The sequence below is a fragment of the Orcinus orca genome, chromosome X, assembly GCF_937001465.1.
Source record: "Orcinus orca chromosome X, mOrcOrc1.1, whole genome shotgun sequence".
Taxonomy (NCBI): domain Eukaryota; kingdom Metazoa; phylum Chordata; class Mammalia; order Artiodactyla; family Delphinidae; genus Orcinus; species Orcinus orca.
The window spans coordinates 91,377,397-91,398,887 of record NC_064580.1 but is presented as its reverse complement, the minus strand read 5'-3'; positions in this window follow the sequence as shown (position 1 = coordinate 91,398,887).

Genomic DNA, 21,491 nt, shown 5'->3' with positions numbered 1-21,491 from the left:
TGCAACACCAAAGGAGAAGGTACAGAGGAAAGACGAGGAAGAAGGGAAAATGTGTGAAAACCTACCACACACCCTCCAAATTCCTATCCATGAGAGCCACATGTCTCCTCTGTTTGAAAAAAAAAAAAGGAAGATACAATATTTGAATCAGATAGGATCTTAGACTAAGACGAAGTCTTTAAAATCAGAACAAAACTCAGAAAACATCTGAAAAATGATAGAATCAAACTGAAATATTTATCACTGTCCCTGACTCCTAGTGGAAAAAGGAAGTACAGTAGAGCACATGAAGTAGCAATTAGGAAAAATAGTACCATACCATGTTTATACTTCAATGAGTTGAAACACTTAATAAATCAGTTATATTTATTAGCTTGGTTGTTTTTAACCACTCCTTGACTACTAACATGTAAGCTTCATGAGGGCAGTCACTTAGTCATTAGCTGTTGTATTCTCAGCATCTATCATAGAGCTTGACATATAATAGGTTATCAGTAAATATTTTAATGAATGAAAGGGGAATATCAATGTAGATAACAACATATCAAGGGTTCAAGTAACACAAATAAATTGCAGCTTTCAGTGGTTTTCTTCCCAAGTTACCCATTTATTTGAAATAGAATCTCTCTTATCTAATATATGATTATCCAAATCTGAGATGGGCCCCATCTCCTGCTGTAGCAGACTCTGTTGGTACCCTATCCATATCTTCTTGGGCCTCCCAAAAGTCATCTGCACAGAAGTCTTCCTGTGTTTCTTTGCCAGAGGTGCTTCTCTATCTGAAAAAGCAGCTTGAATAGCATAGGAGGCTGACTGGAAGTTCCAGGTTGTTAACACACCATGAGTGATTCTCATTCAATGATATAGGAGTTGGTGAATAAATACCCGAGCTTCCTCACCCCTTGGAATGTTCCAGTAGGACTGAATGGCAAACTGCTCATTAGCACACTCTATTGGCTTTTCCTCCCTTCTAGTCTGACTTTGCCATTCCCTTGCAGTACTTGCTGGGATCACCTCCCAAATAAACTACTTACATCCAAATCCTTGTGTTTGTGTCTGCTTTCGGGAGATCACAAACCAAGACTCTGAAAATACCATTATAAACTCCACACATTTCTTTGTTTTATATTGACTATCTGTCCAATTTCCAGCTCAAAAGATTATGTAGCCTCTGAACTTTCAAAAGAAGGCTTATACTTCAAATTTTTCCTGAACCACAGGCACATTCTAGCTCTCCTGTCTTGTCTCCCTTTTTAGAACTTATATCACCCCCAGTGACTTTGATAAGAACATTGGCTCATCTCTGATTTAGCTCTTCCTGCTGTATTCGCTCAGTTACCAACTCAACCTTGCTGCTTAGCTATTAAGAGACTTCCAGGGTCTCCCTACCCTCAACCCATCTTACTCATGATTGTACCTTCACTATTTCTATCTAAAAGTTGACAGTTTGTAAGGACTATAATTTGCCTAGAATATCATTTTAAGGATTCTAATATTTTGTAAATGGTGACAAAATTAAAGATTATTTGAAAAGGACTTTTTAAAATGTTACTTTACCCAGTAGTTATAATTTTCACCCAAAGCGAGAACTGTATTTCATACCTGTTATTCAGAGATATTAAGGGTAGAAAACAGCTGACAAAAAAATATTTCTACTTCCTTAGTCAACCCCTTCCTATTCTTTGTGAAATAAAATGCTTAATGCTTGACTTTGACTAGTGAAATCATCATGGGAATTGAATACGTTAACCACAGAACTATTTCATATACTCCCCTTCTTTTCAATTAAAATCAGTGGGTAGTGTATATATGGCCATGGCTTTCTCTCGCTTTGTCACAGCTTACCCTTCCCCCTCCCCATATCCTCAAGTCCATTCTCTAGTAGGTCTGTGTCTTTATTCCTATCTTACCCCTAGGTTCTTCATGACATTTTTTTTTCTTATATACACTACCAAACGTAAGGTAGATAGCTAGTGGGAAGCAGCCACATAGCACAGGGAGATCAGCTCGGTGCTTTGTGACTGCCTGGAGGGGTGGGATAGGGAGGGTGGGAGATGCAAGATGGAAGAGATATGGGAACATATGTATATGTATAATTGATTCACTTTGTTATAAAGCAGAAACTAACACACCACTGTAAAGCAATTATACTCCAATAAAGATATTAAAAAAATTACATGTACCCAGGAGGCAAACCAATCCTATGTTGAATTTCTTATAAAATGTTAATTATTAAAAAAAATCAGTGGGGAATAGAAAAACTGGATGTATTGAGTTTTTTAATCTGTATATTTGCCAATCCTATTTCCACAAGAGAGTTCATTAATTCAGCAAACTCTGATGAATAACTTATATTTTATGATAATAATTATAACTTATTGAGCATTTTTTGTGTGCCAGATAATGCAGTGGACTGTGATATTGTATTTTATCCTATTAATGACCATGTGAGCTATTATTATCCCCATTTTCTTTTCAAAAACTGATACTTGTGGCTTATGCAAGGCCACAACAATAGTAAATTAAGGAAGAAAGGATTTCATTTTAGCTCTGTGTGACTACAAAACCCAAACTCTTAACCACTACTAAACTATATTTGCCCTAGAAGTTAGATGCTATGGGAGTCATAAACCATGTCTAAGATTATAAAACATCACTTCTTGCCATCTAGTATGCATGCACACTGGAGTGCTTAGTCAAGTGCAAGACAGTAGAGAACAATCTGTATATGTTAGGTGGTAAGGGAATATAGAGTAAGAAGCGTGTTTGGTAGCATGTTCAGTAGGTGATTCAGATTTGCCACTGAAAGGGAAAATCTGCCAAACTGCCAATTCAAACAGTCAAAAAGAAAGGCCAGTGCAATCAATCTCCTAGCAATGCTCATCTGCAACAGCAATCCACCTGAAATATCATCACTGATCAAGGAACATGACCACTGGGCTCCCAACATACGTTTCCACACATCTGTTTAAACACTAAAAGTGTCAGAAGCAGCTCAGGTTATCCCCTGGAAATCTTACACTGAAATTTAGGTTTATTACATTATAACTTTTCCCTCTTTGTGATTTTACAACCAACTCACTGTTGTGTGAAGAAAGTGTACAGAAGCATGTATAATATTTTAAACGACGGCAATTATGCTGCTATTCAATTATTTCTAAATTACTTTTTTCCCCCATAAAAAGGGTCTTCCCCTTACTGTGGCTATAAATATGCAGTGGTCCTTATGCCTAAAGTTCACATCCCCCTGAGGGCTTTGTGTTCACTGATTCCCTAAGGGTAGTATGTAAAAATCCCAAAAGGCCACATGAGGAATTCTAAAGACTGAAGACACTGACACAATTGCTAATGAAGGCATTAGTATTCCTCTCCTTTGAGTACCAAATCTTAATATGAGTAGGGCCATCTTGACAAGAGAGTTTTAAAAAATGTAATTGAACTAAATCTTTCAACAGATAATTGTAATAATAATGTTATGCTCGAATGGTTTTCAAGTATAGTTTATAAATTACCTTCTCCAATTTACTTTCTTCCTCCCTTAAAGTACCAGGCATGTCAGGTTCCTGGTTCATGTTAATTTTTTTAAAGCATCTGTATGGCATACTCTTGACTCTAGAAGCCCAAACAAGTTTAACTTATGAATATATTCTGACACAGTTGAAAGATCCAACTAGATGTATCAGTTAGGCTGCAGAGAATATGCAATTATATCATTTCTTAATACATTCTTGCCATCAGAGACAATTTTGTTACGATGTCTTCCAATCATTTGGATCAGCCAATCATATATACATAATCTCCAAAAAACTGGAAGTTACAAACACACAGACACACAGCTCACATATATATCACAGATGTATTATTTATAAAGATAATTAACTTTCAAAGACAGTTCTGTAGTTAACACACATTCATCTCAATCTCTTGTATTTTCTACTTCCACAGTCATCCTCAATGAAGTATGGTATTTATATAGAGATGACCCTGAGGTCTTATTAGATCTACAATCAGGAAACAAAGATGCAATAATGTTAATGAGATTCTACTTACTCAGGAGAAAAAGTTGGTTCTCAATTTGACTCAAATTTGGAAGATTTCAATAGTTATGTAGTCCAACCATCAACCAATGAAGAAATCATTTGATAACCTATCCCTGTATCTACCATGTCCTCAGCTACTTCCTATTTCACGAAAACAACTATATGAAGTGGCAGCCCATTCTATTATTAGCTTTAATACTTATAAATGGAGGTAGAAAGAGACATGGATACTGAAAGGAAGAAAGCCAGAAATACACAAGTAGGAAGACACAGACAGCTAAAGATAGAGAGACAGATGGATAGGAAACAGATGGAAAGATAAAAAATACACACAGAGGAGAAAAGGAGAGATAGATACAACATATAGAGAAGCAGAGGCTGAGCATAAGACAGAAATGGAGAAACAGAAAGCTGACATATCAAAAAATAAGGGGAAACAAAAGGTAAGAGGAATCATGGGGGAGGAATTTCTGAGAGATAGAAGAGACAAAAAGGGTTAAAAGAGACGCAAACACAGAGGGAAAAAATGGTTATGAGCAACTCTAGAGTTCCAGGAGCATGACAAAAACTGACTATCTCTCAAACTACTGTTTTTCCTGTAGTAATTATAGAGCCCACAAGTTTTGGCTCAGCATGTAGTCCCAAAAAATGGAGTCTTCATTTCCCAGTCTTCCTTGCAACTGGACAGGTGAGTTCTGACCATTAAGATATAACCAGAAGGGGCTTCCCTGGTGGCGCAGTGGTTGAGAGTCTGACTGCCGATGCAGGGGACACAGGTTCGTGCCCTGGTTCGGGACAATCCCACATGCCGTGGAGTGGCTGGGCCCATGAACCATGGCCATTGAGCCTGTGCATCGGAGCCTGTGCTCCGCAGCCTGTGCTCCACAATGGGAGAGGCCACAACAGTGAAAGGCCTGCATATCGCAAAAAAAAAAAAAAAAAAAAAAAGATATAACCAGAAGTGTCACATACAAAAGGGATAAATCTTTCCCAGGGTTAGTCCAATCACCAAACTTAAAATAGTGGGTATAAATTTTTATAAGCTGTTTAGAGAAAAAGTCTTCAGTCATAATTCACTGCTAGGAGTTTTCTATATCCCTCATCATTCAAATTTTTCGTCCTACAATAAAAATGTGTTTGTCCAAGACCTGTACATATGCTGTCTACAAGAGACCCACTTGAGACGTAGGGACACATACAGACTGAAAGGGGATGGAAAAAGATATTCCATGCAAATGGAACTCAAAAGAAAGCTAGAGTGGCACTTCTCATATCAGAAAAAATAGACTTTAAAACAAAGACTATTAGAAGAGACAAAGAAGGACACTACATAATGATCAAGGGATCAATCCAAGAAGGAGATATAACAATTGTAAATATTTATGCACCCAACATAGGAGCACCTCAAACCATAAGGCAAATAATAACAGCCATAAAAGGGGAAATCGACAGTAACACAATCATACTAGGGGACATTAATACCCCACTTTCACCAATGGACAGATCATCCAAAATGAAAACAAATAAGGAAACACAAGCTTTAAATGATACATTAAACAATATGGACTTAATTGATATTTATAGGACATTCCATCCAAAAACAACAGAATACACTTTCTTCCCAAGTACTCATGGAACATTCTCCAGAATAGACCATATATTGGGTCACAAATCAAGCCTTGGTAAATTTAAGAAAACTGAAAGTATATCAAGTATCTTTTCAGACAACAATGCTATGAGACTAGATATCAATTACAGGAAAAAATCTGTAAAAAAATACAAACACATGGAGGCTAAAAAATACACTACTAAGTAACCAATAGAACACTTAAAAAATCAAAGAGGAAATCAAAAAATACATAGAAACAAATGAAAATGAAAACACGACAACCCAAAACCTATGGGATGCAGCAAAAGCAGTTCTAAGAGGAAAGTTTATAGCAATACAATCCTACTTTAAGAAACAACAAACATCTCAAATAAAAACCTAAACTTACACCTAAAGCAATTAGAGAAAGAAGAACAAGAAAACCCAAAGTTAGCAGAAGGAAAGAAAATCATAAATATCAGATCAGAAATAAATGAAAACAAAATGAAGGAAATGATAGCCAAGATCAATAAAACTAAAAGCTGGTTCTTTGAGAAGATAAACAAAATTGATAAACCATCATAGCCAGACTTATCAAGAAAAAAGGTAGAAGACTAAAATCAGTAGAATTAGAAATGAAAAAGGAGAAGTAACAACTGACCCTGGAGAAATAAAAAGGATCATGAGAGATTACTGCAAGCAACTATATGCCAATAAAATGGATAACCTGGAAGAAACGCACAAATTCTCAGAAATGCACAACCTTTTGAGACTGAACCAGGAAAAAATAGAAAATAGGTAGAGACCAATCACACACACTGAAATTGAAACTGTGATTAAAAATCTTCCAACAAACAAAAGCCCAGGACCAGATGGCTTCACAGGCAAATTCTATCAAACATTTAGAGAAGAGCTAACACCTATCCTTCTCAAACTCTTCCAAATTATAGCAGAGAGAGGAACACTCCCAAACTCCTTCTATGAGGCCACCATCACCCTGATACCAAAACCAGACAAAGATGTCACAAAGAAAGAAAACTACAGGCAAATATCACTGATGAACACAGATGCAAAATTCTTCAACAAAATACTAGCAAACAGAATCCAACAGCATATTAAAAGGATAATACACCATGATCACCTGTGGATTATCCCAGGAGTGCAAGGATTCTTCAATATACACACATCAACCAACATGATACATGATATGAACAAACTGAAGGAGAAAAACCATATGATCACCTCAATAGATGCAGAGAAATCTTTTGACAAAATTCAACACCGATTTATGATAAAAACCCTCCAGAAAGTAGGCACAGAGGGAACTTACCTCAACATAATAAAGGCCATATATGACAAACCCACAGCCAACATCATCTTCAACAGTGAAAAACTGAAACCATTTCCACTAAGATCAGGAACAAGAAAACGTTGCCCACTCTCACCACTATTATTCAACATAGTTTTTGAAGTTTTAGCCACAGCAATCAAAGGAAAAGACATAAAAGGAATCCAAATTGGAAAAGAACAAGTAAAGCTGTCACTGTTTGCAGATGACATGATACTATACATAGAGAATCCTAAAGATGCTATCAGAAAAGTGTACAGCTAATCAATGAATTTGGTAAAGTAGCAGGATACAAAATTAATGCACAGAAATCTCTGGCATTCCTATACACTAATGGTGAAAAATCTGAAAGTGAAGTTAAGAACACACTCCCATTTCCCATTGCAACAAAAATAAAATACCTAGGAATAAACCTACCTAAGGAGACAAAAGAACTGTATGCAAAAAACTTTAAGACACTGATGAAAGAAATTAAGATGTTACAAACAGATGGAGAGATACACCATGTTCTTGGATTGGAAGAATCAATATTGTGAAAATGACTTTACTAGGCAAAGTAATCCACAGATTCAATGCAATCCCTATCAAACTACCACTGGCATTTTTCACAGGACAAGAAGAAAAAATTTCACAATTTGTATGGAAACACAAAAGACCACGAATAGGCAAAGCAATCTTGGGAAAGAAAAACGGAGCTGGAGGAAGCAGGCTCCCTGGCTTCAGACTATACTACAAAGCTACAGTAATCAAGACAGTATGACAGTGGCACAAAAACAGAAATATAGATCAATGGAACAGGATAGAAAGCCCAGAGATAAACCCATGCACATACGGTAACCTTATCTTTGATAAAGGCGGGAAGAATATACAATGGAGAAAAGACAGCCCCTCAATAAGTGTTGCTGGGAAAACTGGACAGCAACATGTAAAAGAATGAAATGAGAAGACTCCCAAACACCATACACAAAAATAAACTCATAATGGATTAAACACCTAAATGTAAGGCCAGACACTATCAAACTCTTAGAGAAAAAACATAGACAGAACACTCTGACATAAATCACAGCAAGATCCTTTTTGACCCACCTCCTAGAGAAATGGAAATAAAAACAAAATAAACAAATGGGACCTAATGAAACTTAAAAGCTTTTACACAGCAAAGGAAACCATAAACAAGACGAAAAGACAACCCTCTGAATGGGAGAAAATATTTGCAAATGAAGTAACGGACAAAGGATTTATCTCCAAAATTTACAAGCAGCACATGCAGCTCAATATCAAAAAACAAACACCCAACCCCAAAATGGGCTGAAGACCTAAATAGACATTTCTCCAAAGAAATATACAGACTGCCAACAAACACATGAACAGATGCTCAACATCACTAATCATCAGAGAAATGCAAATCAAAACTGCAATGAATATCACCTCACACTTGTCAGAATGGTCATCATCAAAAAATCTACAAACAATAAATGCTGGGGAGGGTGTGGAGAAAAGGGAACCCTCTTGCACAGTTGGTGGGAATGTAAATTGATACAGCCACTATGGAGAACAGTATGCAGGTTCCTTAAAAAGCTAAAGATAGAACTACCATATGACCCAGGAATCCCACTACTGGGCATTTTTTTACCTTAAGAAAACCATAATTCAAAGAGTCGTGTACCGCAATGTTCATTTCAGTTCTATTTACAGTAGCCAAGACATGGAAACAACCTAAGTGTCCATCAACAGATGAACAGATAAAGAAGACTGGGTACATATATACAATGGAATATTACTCAGCCATAAAAGGAAACGAATTTGAGTTATTTTAGTGTGATGGAGGGACTTAGAGTCTGTCATACCGAGTGAACTAAGTCAGAAAAAGAAAAATAAATGCCATGTGCTAACACATATATATAGAATCTAAAAAGAAAAAGAAAGGTCAGAAAGAACCTAGGGGTAAGATGGGAATAAAGGCGCAGACCTACTAGAGAATGGACTTGAGGACACAGGGAGGAGGAAATGTAAGCTGGGACAAAGTGAGAGAGTGCCATGGACATATATACACTACCAAATGTGAAATAAATAGCTAGTGGGAAGCAGCCGCATAGCACAGGGAGATCAGCTTGGTGCTTTGTGACCACCTAGAGGGATGGGACAGGGAGGGTAAGAGGGAGGTAGACACAAGAGGGAAGAGATATGGGGATATAAGTAATATATAACTGATTCAATTTGTTATAAAGCAGAAACTAACACACAATTGTAAAGCAATTATTCTCCAATAAAGATGTTTAAAAAAGGGGTCAAATTCTTCTCAAAATGTAATGTACACATTTATATACTGTTTATGAGATTATAAATTGGTATAGCATTTTGGAAGGCAAACTGACAGTACTTGAAAAAGTTTCAAGTGTTCAGGAATTCCTTTTCCAAGACTCCATACTACAGAAATCCAACTACATATGCACAGAAATACATACATGTACGAGGATAGTCAATGCAGGACATGTTGTAATGTTCAAAATCTGGGAATTAACACCTTTCCATAGAGGAATGGTTAAATAAAGTATACTATATCCATACTATGAAATACTATACAGCTGTTAAAGACACTGAGGTATACAGCTATGCATAGATATGGGTAGATCTGTAAGACATACGAAAAACAAACATGATCCCATACATAATGGAAAAATCTATCTATATATATATGTACATGTACGGAAATTTATAGAAGAAGGTTCGGATTTTTTTAATTTAATGTTTATTTATTCAATCACATAAATAAATTTAATATTATAATCATTCTTTACACTGTTTTAATTTTTTTTTGATTGTTCTGATTTGGTCTTCTAAGTACTTGTCTCCTTTTTAAAGTTTTCTTTAGATTCACCTTTATCTTGACTTGTATTTTTATGACAATGGAGTATGTCTTTTTTTTTTTAACATTTTTATTGGAGTAAAATTCCATTACAATGGGGTGTTACCTTGTGCTTTATAACAAACTGAATCAACTATACATATAAATATATCCCCATATCTCCTACCTCTTGCGTCTCCCTCCCATCCTCCCTATCCCACCCCTCTAGGTGGTCACAAAGCACCGAGCTGATCTCCCTTTGTTATTCAGCTGCTTCCCACTAGCTAGCTATTTTACATTTGGTAGTGTATATATGTCCATACCACTCTCTTGCTTTGTCGCAGCTTACCCTTCCCCCTCCCCATATCCTTAAGTCCATTCTCTAGTAGGTCTGTGTCTTTATTCCTGTCTTACCCATAGGTTCTTCATGACATTTTTTTTTTTAGATGCCATATATGTGTGTTAGCATACGGTATTTGTTTTTCTCTTTCTGACTTACTTCACTCTGTATGTCAGACACTAGGTCCATCCACCTCACTACAAATAACTCAATTTCGTTTCTTTTTATGGCTGAGCAATATTCCATTGTATATATATGCCACATCTTCTTTATCCATTCATCTGTCAACGGACACTTAGATTGTTTCCATCTCTGGGCTATTGTAAATAGAGCTGCAATGAATATTTTGGTACATGACTCTTTTTGAATTATGGTTTTCTCAGGGTATATGTCCAGTAGTAGGATTGCTGTGTCATTTGGTAGTTCTGTTTTTAGTTTTTAAGGAACCTCCATACTGTTCTCCACACTGGCTGCAACAATTTACCCTACCACCAACAGTGCAAGAGAGTTCCCTTTGTCCACACCCTCTCCAGTATCTACTGTTTGTAGATTTTTTGATGATGGCCATTCTGACTGGTGTGAGGTGATGTCTCATTGTAATTTTGATTTGCATTTCTCTAATGATTAGTGATGTTGAGTATCCTTTCATGTGTTTGCTGGCAATCTGTATATCTACTTTGGAGAAATGTCTATTTAGGACTTCTGCCCATTTTTGGATTGGGTGTTTGTTTCTTTGATATTGGGCTGCATGTGCTGCTTATAAATTTGGAGATAAATCCTTTGTCAGTTGCTTCATTTGAAAATATTTTCTCCCATTCTGAGGGTTGTCTTTTTGTCTTATGTTTTCCTTACTGTGCAAAAGCTTTTAAGTTTCATTAGGTCCCATTTGTTTATTTTTGTTTTATTTCCATTTCTCTAGGAGGTGGATCAAAAAGGATCTTGCTGTGATTTATGTCAGAGTGTTCTGTCTATGTTTTCCTCTAAGAGTTTGATAGTATCTGGCCTTAAATTTCGGTCTTTAATCCATTCTGAGTTTATTTTTGTCTATGGTATTAGGGAATGTTCTCATTTCATTCTTTTACATGTAGCTGTCCAGTTTTCCCAGCACCACTTACCGAAGAGGCTGTATTTTCTCCATTATAAATTCTTGCCTCCTTTATCAAAAATAAGGTGAACATATGTGTATAGGTTTATCTCTGAGTTTTCTATCCTGTTGCATTGACTTATATTTCTGTTTTTGTGCCAGTACCATACTGTCTTGAGTACTGTAGCTTTGTAATACAGTCTGAACTCCAGGAGCCTGATTCCTCCAGCTCCGTTTTTCTTTCTCAATACTGCTTTGGCTATTCGTGGTCTCTTGTGTTTCCATACAAATTGTGAAATTTTTTGTTCTAGTTCTGTGAAAAATGCCAGTGGTCGTTTGATAGGGATTGCACTGAATCTGTAGATTGCTTTGGGTAGTATAGTCATTTTCAGAATCTTCATTCTTCCAGTCCACGAACATGGTGCATCTTGCCATCTGTTTGTATCATCTTAAATTTCTTTCATCAGTCTCTTATAGTTTTCTGCATACAGGTATTCTGTCTCCCTAGGTCGCTTTATTCCTAGATATTTTATTCTTTTTGTTGCAGTGGTAAATGGGAGTGCATCCTTAATTTCTGTTTCAGATTTTTCATCATTAGTGTGTAGGAATGCAAGAGATTTCTGTGCATTAATTGTGTAACCTGCAACTTTACCAAACTCATTGATTAGCTCTAGTAGTTTTCTGGTGGCTTCTTTAGGATTATCTATCTATAGTATCATGTCATCTGCAAACAGTGACAGTTTTACTTCTTCTTTTCCAAATTGTATTCCTTTTATTTCTTCTCTGATTTTCGTGGCTACGACTTCCAGAACTATGTTGAATAATAGTGACAACAGTGGACATCCTTGTCTTTTTCCTGATCTTAGAGGAAATGCTTTCATTTTTCACCATTGAGAAAGATGTTGGCTGTGGGTTTGTTGTATACGGTCTTTATTATGTTGAGGTAGGTTCCCTCTGTGCCCACTTTCTGGGGAAGTTTTACCATAAATGGTTGTTGAATTTTGTCAAAAGCTTTTTCTGCATCTATTAAGATAATCATATGTTTTTTCTCCTTCAATTTGTTAATATGGTTTATCACATTGATTCATTTCCGTATACTGAAGAATCCTTGCATTCCTGGGATAAACTCCACTTGATCATGGTGTATGATCCTTTTAATGTGCTGTTGGATTCTGTGTGCTAGTATTTTGTTGAGGAATTTTGCATCTATGTTCATCAGTGATATTGGCCTGTAGTTTTCTTTCTTTGTGACATCTTTGTCTGGTTTTGGCATAAGGGTGATTGTGGTCTCATACAATGAGTTTCAGACTGTTTCTTCGTCTGCTATATTTTGGAAGAGTTTAAGAAGTATAGGTATTAGCTCTTCTCTAAATGTTTGAGAGAATTCGCCTGTGAAAACATCTGGTCCCAGACTTCATTTGTTGGAAGATTTTTAATCACAGTCTCAATTTCAGTGCGTGTGACTGGTCAGCTTATATTTTCTATTTCCTCCTGATTCAAACTCAGAATGTTGTGCATTTCTAAGAATTTGTCCATTTCTTCCAGGTTGTCCATTTTATTGGCATACAGCTGCTTGTAGTAATCTCTCATGATCCTTTGTATTTCTGCTGTGTCACTTGTTACTTCTCCTTTTTCATTTCTAATTCTATTGATTTGAGTCTTATCCCTTTTTTTCTAGATGAGTCTGGCTAATGGTTTATCAGTTTTGTTTATCTTCTCAAAGAACCAGCTTTTAGGGCTTCCCTGGTGGCGCAGTGGTTGAGAGTCCGCCTGCCGGTGCAGGGGACATGGGTTCGTGCCCTGGTCCGGGAGGATCCCACATGCCGCAGAGCTGCTGGGCCCGTGAGCCATGGCCGCTGAGCCTGCGCGTCCGGAGCCTGTGCTCTGCAATGGGCAACGGGAGAGGCCACAGCACTGAGAGGCCCATGTACAGCAAAAAAAAAAAAAAAAAAAAAAAAGAACCAACTTTTCGTTTTATTGATCTTTGCTACTGTTTCCTTCATTTCTTTTTCATTTATTTCTAATCTGATCTTTATGATGTCTTTCCTTCTGCTAACTTTGGGGTTTTTGCTCTTCTTTCTCTTTCTCTAATTGCTTTAGATGTAAGATTAGGTTGTTTATTGGAGATGTTTCTTCTTTCTTGACGTAGAATTGTATTGTTATAAACTTCCCTCTTAGAACTGCTTTTGCTTCATGCCATAGGTTTTGGGTTGTCGTGTTTTCATTGTCATTTCTTTCTAGGTATTTTTTGATTTCATCAGTGATCTCTTGCTTATTTAGTATTGTATTGTTTAGCCTCCATGTATTTATATTTTTTACAGACTTCTTCCTGTAATTGATATCTAGTCTCATAACATTGTGCTCAGAAAAGATACTTGATAAAATTTCAATTTTCTTAAATTCACCAAGGCTTGATATGTGACCCAAGGTATGATCTATCCTGAAGAGTGTTCCATGAGCACTTGAGAAGAAAGTATAATCACTTGTTTTTGGATGGAAAGTCCTATAAATATCAATTAAGTCCATCTTGTTTAATGTATCATTTAAAGCTTTCCTTATTTATTTACATTTTGGATGATCTGTCCATTGGTGAAAGTGAGGTGTTAAAGTCCCCTAGTATGACTGTATTACTGGTGATTTCCCCATTTATGGCTGTTAGCATTTGCCTTATGTATTGAGGTGCTCCTATGTTGGGTGCATAAATATTTACAATTGTTATATCTTCTTCTTGGATCAATCCCTTGATCATTATGTAGTGTCCTTCTTTTTCTCTTGTAATAGTCTATATTTTAAAGCCTATTTTGTCTGATATGAGAAATGCTACTCCAGCTTTCTTTTGATTTCCATTTGCATGGAATATCTTATTCCATCCCCTCACTTTCAGTCTGTATGTGTCTCTAGGTCTGAAGTGGGTCTCTTGAAGACAGCATATATATGGGTCTTGGTTTTGTATCCATTCAGCCTGCCCTTGTCTTTTGGTTGGAGCATTTAATCCATTTACATTTAAGGTACTTATCAATATGTATGTTCCTATTACCATTTTCCTAATGGTCTTGGGTTTGTTATTGTAGGTCTTTTCCTCCTTTTGTGTTTCCTGCCTAGAGAAGTTCCTTTGGCATTTGTTGTAAAGCTGGTTTGGTGATGCTGAATTCTCTTGATTTTTGATTGTTTTTAAAGTTTTAATTTCTCTGTCAAATCAGAATGAAATCCTTGCTGGTTAGAGCAATCTTGGTTGTAGGTTTTCCCCTTTCATCACTTTAAATATATCCTGCTACTCCCTTCTGGCTTGTAGAGTTTCTGCTGAAAGATCAGCTGTTAACCTTATGGGGATTCCCTTGTGTGTTATTTGTTGCTTTTCCCTTGCTGCTTTTAATATGTTTTCTTTGTATTTAATTTTTGATAATTTGATTAATATGTGTCTTGTCATGTTTCTCCTTAGATTTATCCTGTATGGGACTCTCTGTGTTTCCTGGACTTGGTTGACTATTTCCTTTCCCATATTAGGGAATTTTTCAACTCTAATCTCTTCAAATATTTTCTCAGTCCCTTTCTTTCTCTCTTCTTCTTCTGAGACCCCTATGATTTGAATGTTGCTGTGTTTAATGTTGTCCCAGATGCCTCTGAGACTGTTCTCAATTCTTTTCATTCTTTTAACTTTATTCTGCTCTGCAGTAGTTATTTCCACTATTTTATCTTTCAGGTCACTTATTCATTCCTCTCTGCCTCAGTTATTCTGATTCCTTCTAGAGAATTTTTAGTTTCATTTATTGTGTTGTTCATCATTGTTTGTTTGATATTTAGTCCTTCTACGTCTTTGTTAAACTTCTCTTGTATTTTCTCCATTCTATTTCCAAGATTCTGGATCATCTTTACTATCATTACTCTGAATTCTTTTTCAGGTAGACTGCCTATTTCCTCTTCATTTTTTTGGTGTGGTGTGTTTTTACCTTGCTCCTTCATCTGCTGTGTGTTTCTGTGTCTTCTCATTTTGCTTAACTTACTGTGTTTGGGGTCTCCCTTTCGCAGTCTGCAGGTTCATTGTTCCCGTTTTTTTTGTTGTCTTCCCCCAGTGGCTAAGGGTTGTTCAGTGTGTTGTGTAGGTTTCCTGGTGGAGGGGACTAGTGCCTGTGCTCTGGTGGATTTTGTCTTTCTGGTGGGCAGGACCGTGTCTGGTGGTGTGTTTTGGGGTGTCTGTTACCTTATTATGATTTTTGGCAGCCTCCCTGATGATTGGTTGGTTTGTGTTCCTGTCTTGCTAGTTGTTTGGCATAGGGTGTCCAGCACTGTAGCTTGCCTTTCGTTGAGTGGAGCTGGGACTTAGCATTGAGATGGAGATATCTGGGAAAGCTTTCGCTGTTTGATATTACATGGAGCCGGGAGGTCTGTGGTGGAACAGTGTGCTGAACTCGGCTCTCCTACCTCAGAGGCACAGGCTTGATACCCGGCCAGAGCACAAAGACCCTGTCAACCACATGGCTCAGAAGAAAAGGAGGAAAAAAAGAAAGGAAAAAATAAAGTAAAATAAAATAAAGTTATTGAAATAAAAATTTTTTTAAATTAATAAAATATTAAAAAGTAATAAAATAAAGGAAAGAAGAGAGCAACCAAATCAACAAACAAACCCACCAGTGATATCAAGCACTAGAAACAATACTAAAAAAAAAAAAAAAAAACGGAGACAGACCCCTAAGACACATGGTAAAAGCAAAGCTATATAGATAAAATCTCACAAAGAGGCATATACGTACATACTCACAAAAAGAGAAAAAGGAAAAACAAACAATATATATATAAAAGGAAGAGATCAATCAAATCAATAAACAAATCTACCAATAATAATAAACTCTAAATACTAAACTAAGATAAATGTAAGACCAGAAAAACTTAGGTGCAGAAAGCAAACCCCAAGTCTACAGTTGCTCCCAAAGTCCACCACCTAACTTTTCGGATGATTCAGTGTTTTTTCAGGTATTCCAGAGATGCTCGGTACATCCAGTTGATTGTGGAGATTTAATCCACTGCTCCTGAGGCTGCTGGGAGAGATTTCCCTTTCTCTTCCTTTTTCACACTGCTCCTGGTGTTCCACTTTGGATTTGGCCCTGCCTCTGCGTGTAGGTCGCCTGAGGGTGTCTGTTCCCAGCCCAGAAAGGACAGGGTTAAAGGAGCAGCTGATTAGGGGGCTCCGGCTCACTGAGGCCAGGGTGAGGGAGGGGTACGGAATGCGGGGAAAGCCTGCGGTGGCAGAGGCTGGCATGACATTGCAACAGCCTGAGGTGTGCCATGTGTCCTCCTTGGGAAGTTGTCCCTGGATCACAGGACCCTGGCAGTCGTGGTCTGCACAGGCTCCCGGGAGGGGAGGTGTGGACAGTGACCTGTGCTTGCACACAGGCTTCTTGGTGGTTGTAGCAGCAGCCTTAGTGTTTCATGCCCATCTCTGGTGTCTGTGCTGATAGCCGCAACTCACGCCTGTCTCTGGAGCTCGTTTAGGTGGTGTTCTGAATCCCCTCTCCTCGTGCACCCTGAATTGATGTTCTCTTGCCTCTTAGGCAGTTCCAGACTTTTTCCTGGACTCCCTCCCAGCTAGCTGTGGTGCACTAGCCTCCTTCAGGCTGTGTTCACGCAGCCAACCCCAGTCCTCTCCCTGGGATCTGAACTCCGAAGCAGGAGCCTCAGCTCCCAGCCCCCAACCACCCTGGCAGGTGAGCCAACAAGCCTCTCGGGCTCTGCAGGAATCTCCGCATTGCCCTCTGCATCCCTGTTGCTGCGCTCTCCTCCATGGCTCCAAAGCTTCCCCCCCGCCACCCGTCTCCACCAGTGAAGGACCTTTGTAGTGTGTGGAAACTTTTTCTCCTTCACAGCTCCTTCCCAGAGGTGCAGTTCCTGTCCCTATTCTTTTGTCTCTGTTTTTTCTTTTGCCCTATCCAGGTATGTGGGGAGTTTCTTGCCTTTGCGGAAGTCTGAGGTCTTCTGCCAGCATTCAGTATGTGTTCTGTAGGAGTTGTTCCACATGTAGATGTATTTCTGATGTATTGTGGGGAGGAAGGTGATCTCCACTTCTTACTCCTCCGCCATCTAGAATGTCTCTGTTTTGTTATTCATTAACAAATTTGACTTTATCTAATATTCTTGTACTTCCACTGTTTCTATGACTTACTGTAAAAAGATTTTCAACAAGAATAGAGTGGTAGTAGCTATAAGGGCACCTTCTCAGCTCACTACTATGCCAACTAACTTTTCTAATCCCATTAATCCTTACACCTTCCTTTTTCCACAGCTAATTGAGGTTTTATGGTATTTTAAGGAAAAAATTTAACATTACTTTGGTGTAAAATATGGGGAAAGTGACATTCAATGAGGTAAGTAACTTTCCTTATAGCAAGCAGCCAATTGGAAGCAGAATAAACAATCCATATTTTGTAAAAAAAAGTTTTTCCTATCAGGAATAGCACTAAGAGTTGACTGTTGATAGACAGACATAACAACATGGGAAATGGGTTAACTTCCTTGAAATATTCAGTATCAAGGACACTGTATATAACTCTAAATGCCAAGTAATAAAAACAACATGGAGCTGTTAAAATATTTATATCAATGAACTTTCCTCTAATAGTGTAGTGTGTCTAATTTGTGCTTCTGGGTTTAGATAAATGTTCTACATATTCTGTTTCCTATATTTTTAACTATAAAATGATGATGAAAACATTGTGCCCCATGAACAATTATAAAGTAATATTTGTCATATTAAGTGAGAGATAAAGTATTATTTACTGCACTGTATTATATGAGGTTTATTTTTTTTGAATGATGGAAGTGTGCATATCATACCTTATCTGGGTTATTGACCACTGTGAAGTAGGACAGTGTAGCCTTGTGAGCCCCAGTTTTACTTTTTACTAGTTCTGTGACCTTGGCTGAGTTACCTATACACTGCGACCTTCCATTTACTAATCTGAGAATAGTGGTAACAGTAGTACCTACTTCGTAAGGTTGTTGTTTGTATTATATATAATACATGTAAAATTCCTAACCCATTATCAGACACAAAATCAGCCATCAGTACATGTTAATTATTGTTATTGGTGCTGTTCTTGTTACTACTGCTCAGGGAAGTCAGAAAAGATTTTTCAGAGGAAGTGACACTTGGGGAAGAAACATACGTTTGCCAGGTGGACAAGGTCATAGGGGAGAGCAGTGCAGCACAAGTACACGTCTTGGGCAGAGAAGGGATCACATTTTATATGGAGGCAATGCATTGATGATTTAATAATTTCTCTTCACTGGCTGCTAGCTATAAGACTTTGAAGCTACACTTAGGCAAAATAAAAGTTGAAGTATCCCTTTTCTCTTTCTCTTCTCTCCTAGTTTTCAGAATTGAGGAACATTCATCCTGCTGTCCTACAACTCATGTCCACTGCTACCACAAAGCATGAACCCAGGCATCTTCTTACACCCTCCAATTACCTAACCCTACTTTACTTTTTCTGCAGAAATAATTGTTGATGTTTTCCTCTTTTAAAACGTCCTTGTTTTAACCTCTTTAGGGTTCTAGGTATCAACTGGTTCACTAGACATAACTGTCACTGAAAATGAACCAGTAGAGAAAGTTAAAGACTGATCCTTGGTGATATGCATTTTAATGTAGTCTCCTACAGATTAATTCAGTAAATAAACACTACTTTTTTATAATGAAAAATGTTATTATCATCATCATGATTATTAACTTGGAAATCTTGTCTCCAGACCCCTGGTGTTCTCATAATTTTTTCAATATAGCCCAAAACTTTCCTATGAATGCCCAACTACACCCTGGGGTCATCCCAATTGTATTTATAAAGTATTTCAAAAAAATAACCCCCTTCCTCCAACTGATGTTCTATTTTTTGATCTCCTTTTTGCTGGTAAACACTGGTAGCATCTATCAAATTAACAATGGTTTTTAAAATAACATACTCAATGTAAGAACAAATACACTCATATACTGGCAGTGAGAATATAAATTGTTATTCATTTTCTGGAGAGCAAATTAGCTATTATATTAATATAATAACCTTTATAAATTACCTATCTCCAATAATGCAATCAAAGCCTCATGTGCAAAGAAGTTATTCTAGCATTATCCCTAGTAATAAAAATATAAGCTATCCAAAAATGTGGCAAGGGTTATATCAATTACAGTATGTCTCTGTGATAGAACATGATTCTGCCTTAATGGAAAATTTCAGGCAAAAACAAAAATTCAAACCCTTTGACCCAGTATATCTAAGAAAATAATCTAAAATGTTACTAAAGATTTATGCACTATTATGTTCATCTCAGCCATAGTTATACTACCAAAGTTGGAAATAATCCAAATGTCCAATAATAGGAGATTCGGTAAATAAAATTATAGCATACTCATATGGTGGAAGATTATATAGTCATTAACAATTAGGTGATCAAAATTTTAATGATATTGGAAATGCTCTTGACATAATGCTAAGGGAAGCCAAGATACAAAACTAAGTGCAGAATGATATTTGTAAAAAGATTATGCACAAAGACTGCAGTATGTTTTATAACATCAAAACTTAAGATGCAAGTTTAAAATTCAAAAATAGAAGGGAGATTAATTTATATTATATCCATATAGTAACATACTAAGCATATTATTAAAATTATTAAAGATGATTTTAACAATATGACAAAGTTCTTGTTATGTGAAGTTTAAAGGAGGCAACAAAAGGAAATTAAAACAGGATCAAGAAGAGATATCTCTACCCCCATATTTATCGCAGCATTATTCGCCATAGCCAAGGGATGAAAACAACTGAAGTATCTGTTAAAAATGAATAGATAAGAATATGTGTTGTGTGCGTGTGTGTGTGTGTGTGTGTGTGTGTGTGTGTATGGATGGATGGAAGTATACACACACACACACAATGGAATGTGATTCAACCATAAGAAAGAAGGAAATTCTGCCATTTGTGACAACTTCAATGAACCTTGAGGGCATTAGGCTAAGTGAAGTAAGTCAGACAGAGAAAGACTAATACTATATGATATAACTTATTTGTGGAATCTATAAAAACTGAACTCAGAGAAACAGAAAATAGAATGGTGACTATCAGGGGCTGGAAGGTGTGGGAAATTGGGAGATATTGGTCAAATGGTACAAATTTCTAGTTATAAGATTAACAAGTTCTTAGGATATAATGTACAGCATGGTGATTATAACTAATAATACTGTATTATATACTTGAAAGTTGCTAAGAGAGTAGATCTTAAATGTTCTCACTACAAAAAAAGAAAGGGTTATTATGTGACAGGATGGAAGTGTTAGCTAATGCTATGGTGGTAATCATTTTGAGATATATAAGTGTATCAAATCAACACATTGTACACCTTAAACTTACACAATGTTATATGTCAACTATATCTCAATAAACTGGGAAAAAAGGACATTAGATATCAAGCAATTAGTGGGAAAATAGGCTACAAAATTAATGAAAAGCATATGTCAAGTGTAGAGATAGAGAGCAATCGAGTTAGAGAGAGAAACACACACACACATCCTGGAAGGAAATGTACTTTATACTTACCTTATATTTGGGTGGTGGGATTATAGAGTAAGAGTTTACACTATATTCATCATAATGGATATGATTCCCTCAAACAGACAACGTTTTAAATAAATGTATATTTTTTTAAATGAGTCAAACCAAATAGAGGATATCACTGCTGACCTTACAGGAGGAAAAATGATTATGAGGGAATACTATGAAAAACTGTATGCCAAGAAATTAGATAAAAGGGTCAAATTTGTAGAAAAGACAAGCTGTCCAAGTTTGTCTAAACTGACCAAGTTACTAAAACTGACCAAGTTACTAAAACTGACCAAGAAAAAGTAAAAGTCTGAATAGACCTATAACAAGTAAGGAGATTAAATTAATAATCAAAAAACTTCTCAGAAAGAAAAGCCCAGGCTCAGATAGCTTTACTGGTGAATTCTACCAAACATTTAAAGAAGAATTGGTATAAACTCAAAAATTAAAAGAGGAGGGAATAATTCCCAACACACCCTATTAGGTCAGCATTACCCTGATACTAACATCAGAGAGAGATATTACATGAAAAGAAAACAACAGACCTGTATCTTTTATGAATATAGACTGAAAAAAAAATACTAGCAAATGGAATTGAGCAACATATAACACATATTATACATGACCTAGTAGGATTCAGCCCAGGAATAAAAACTTGGTCTAAC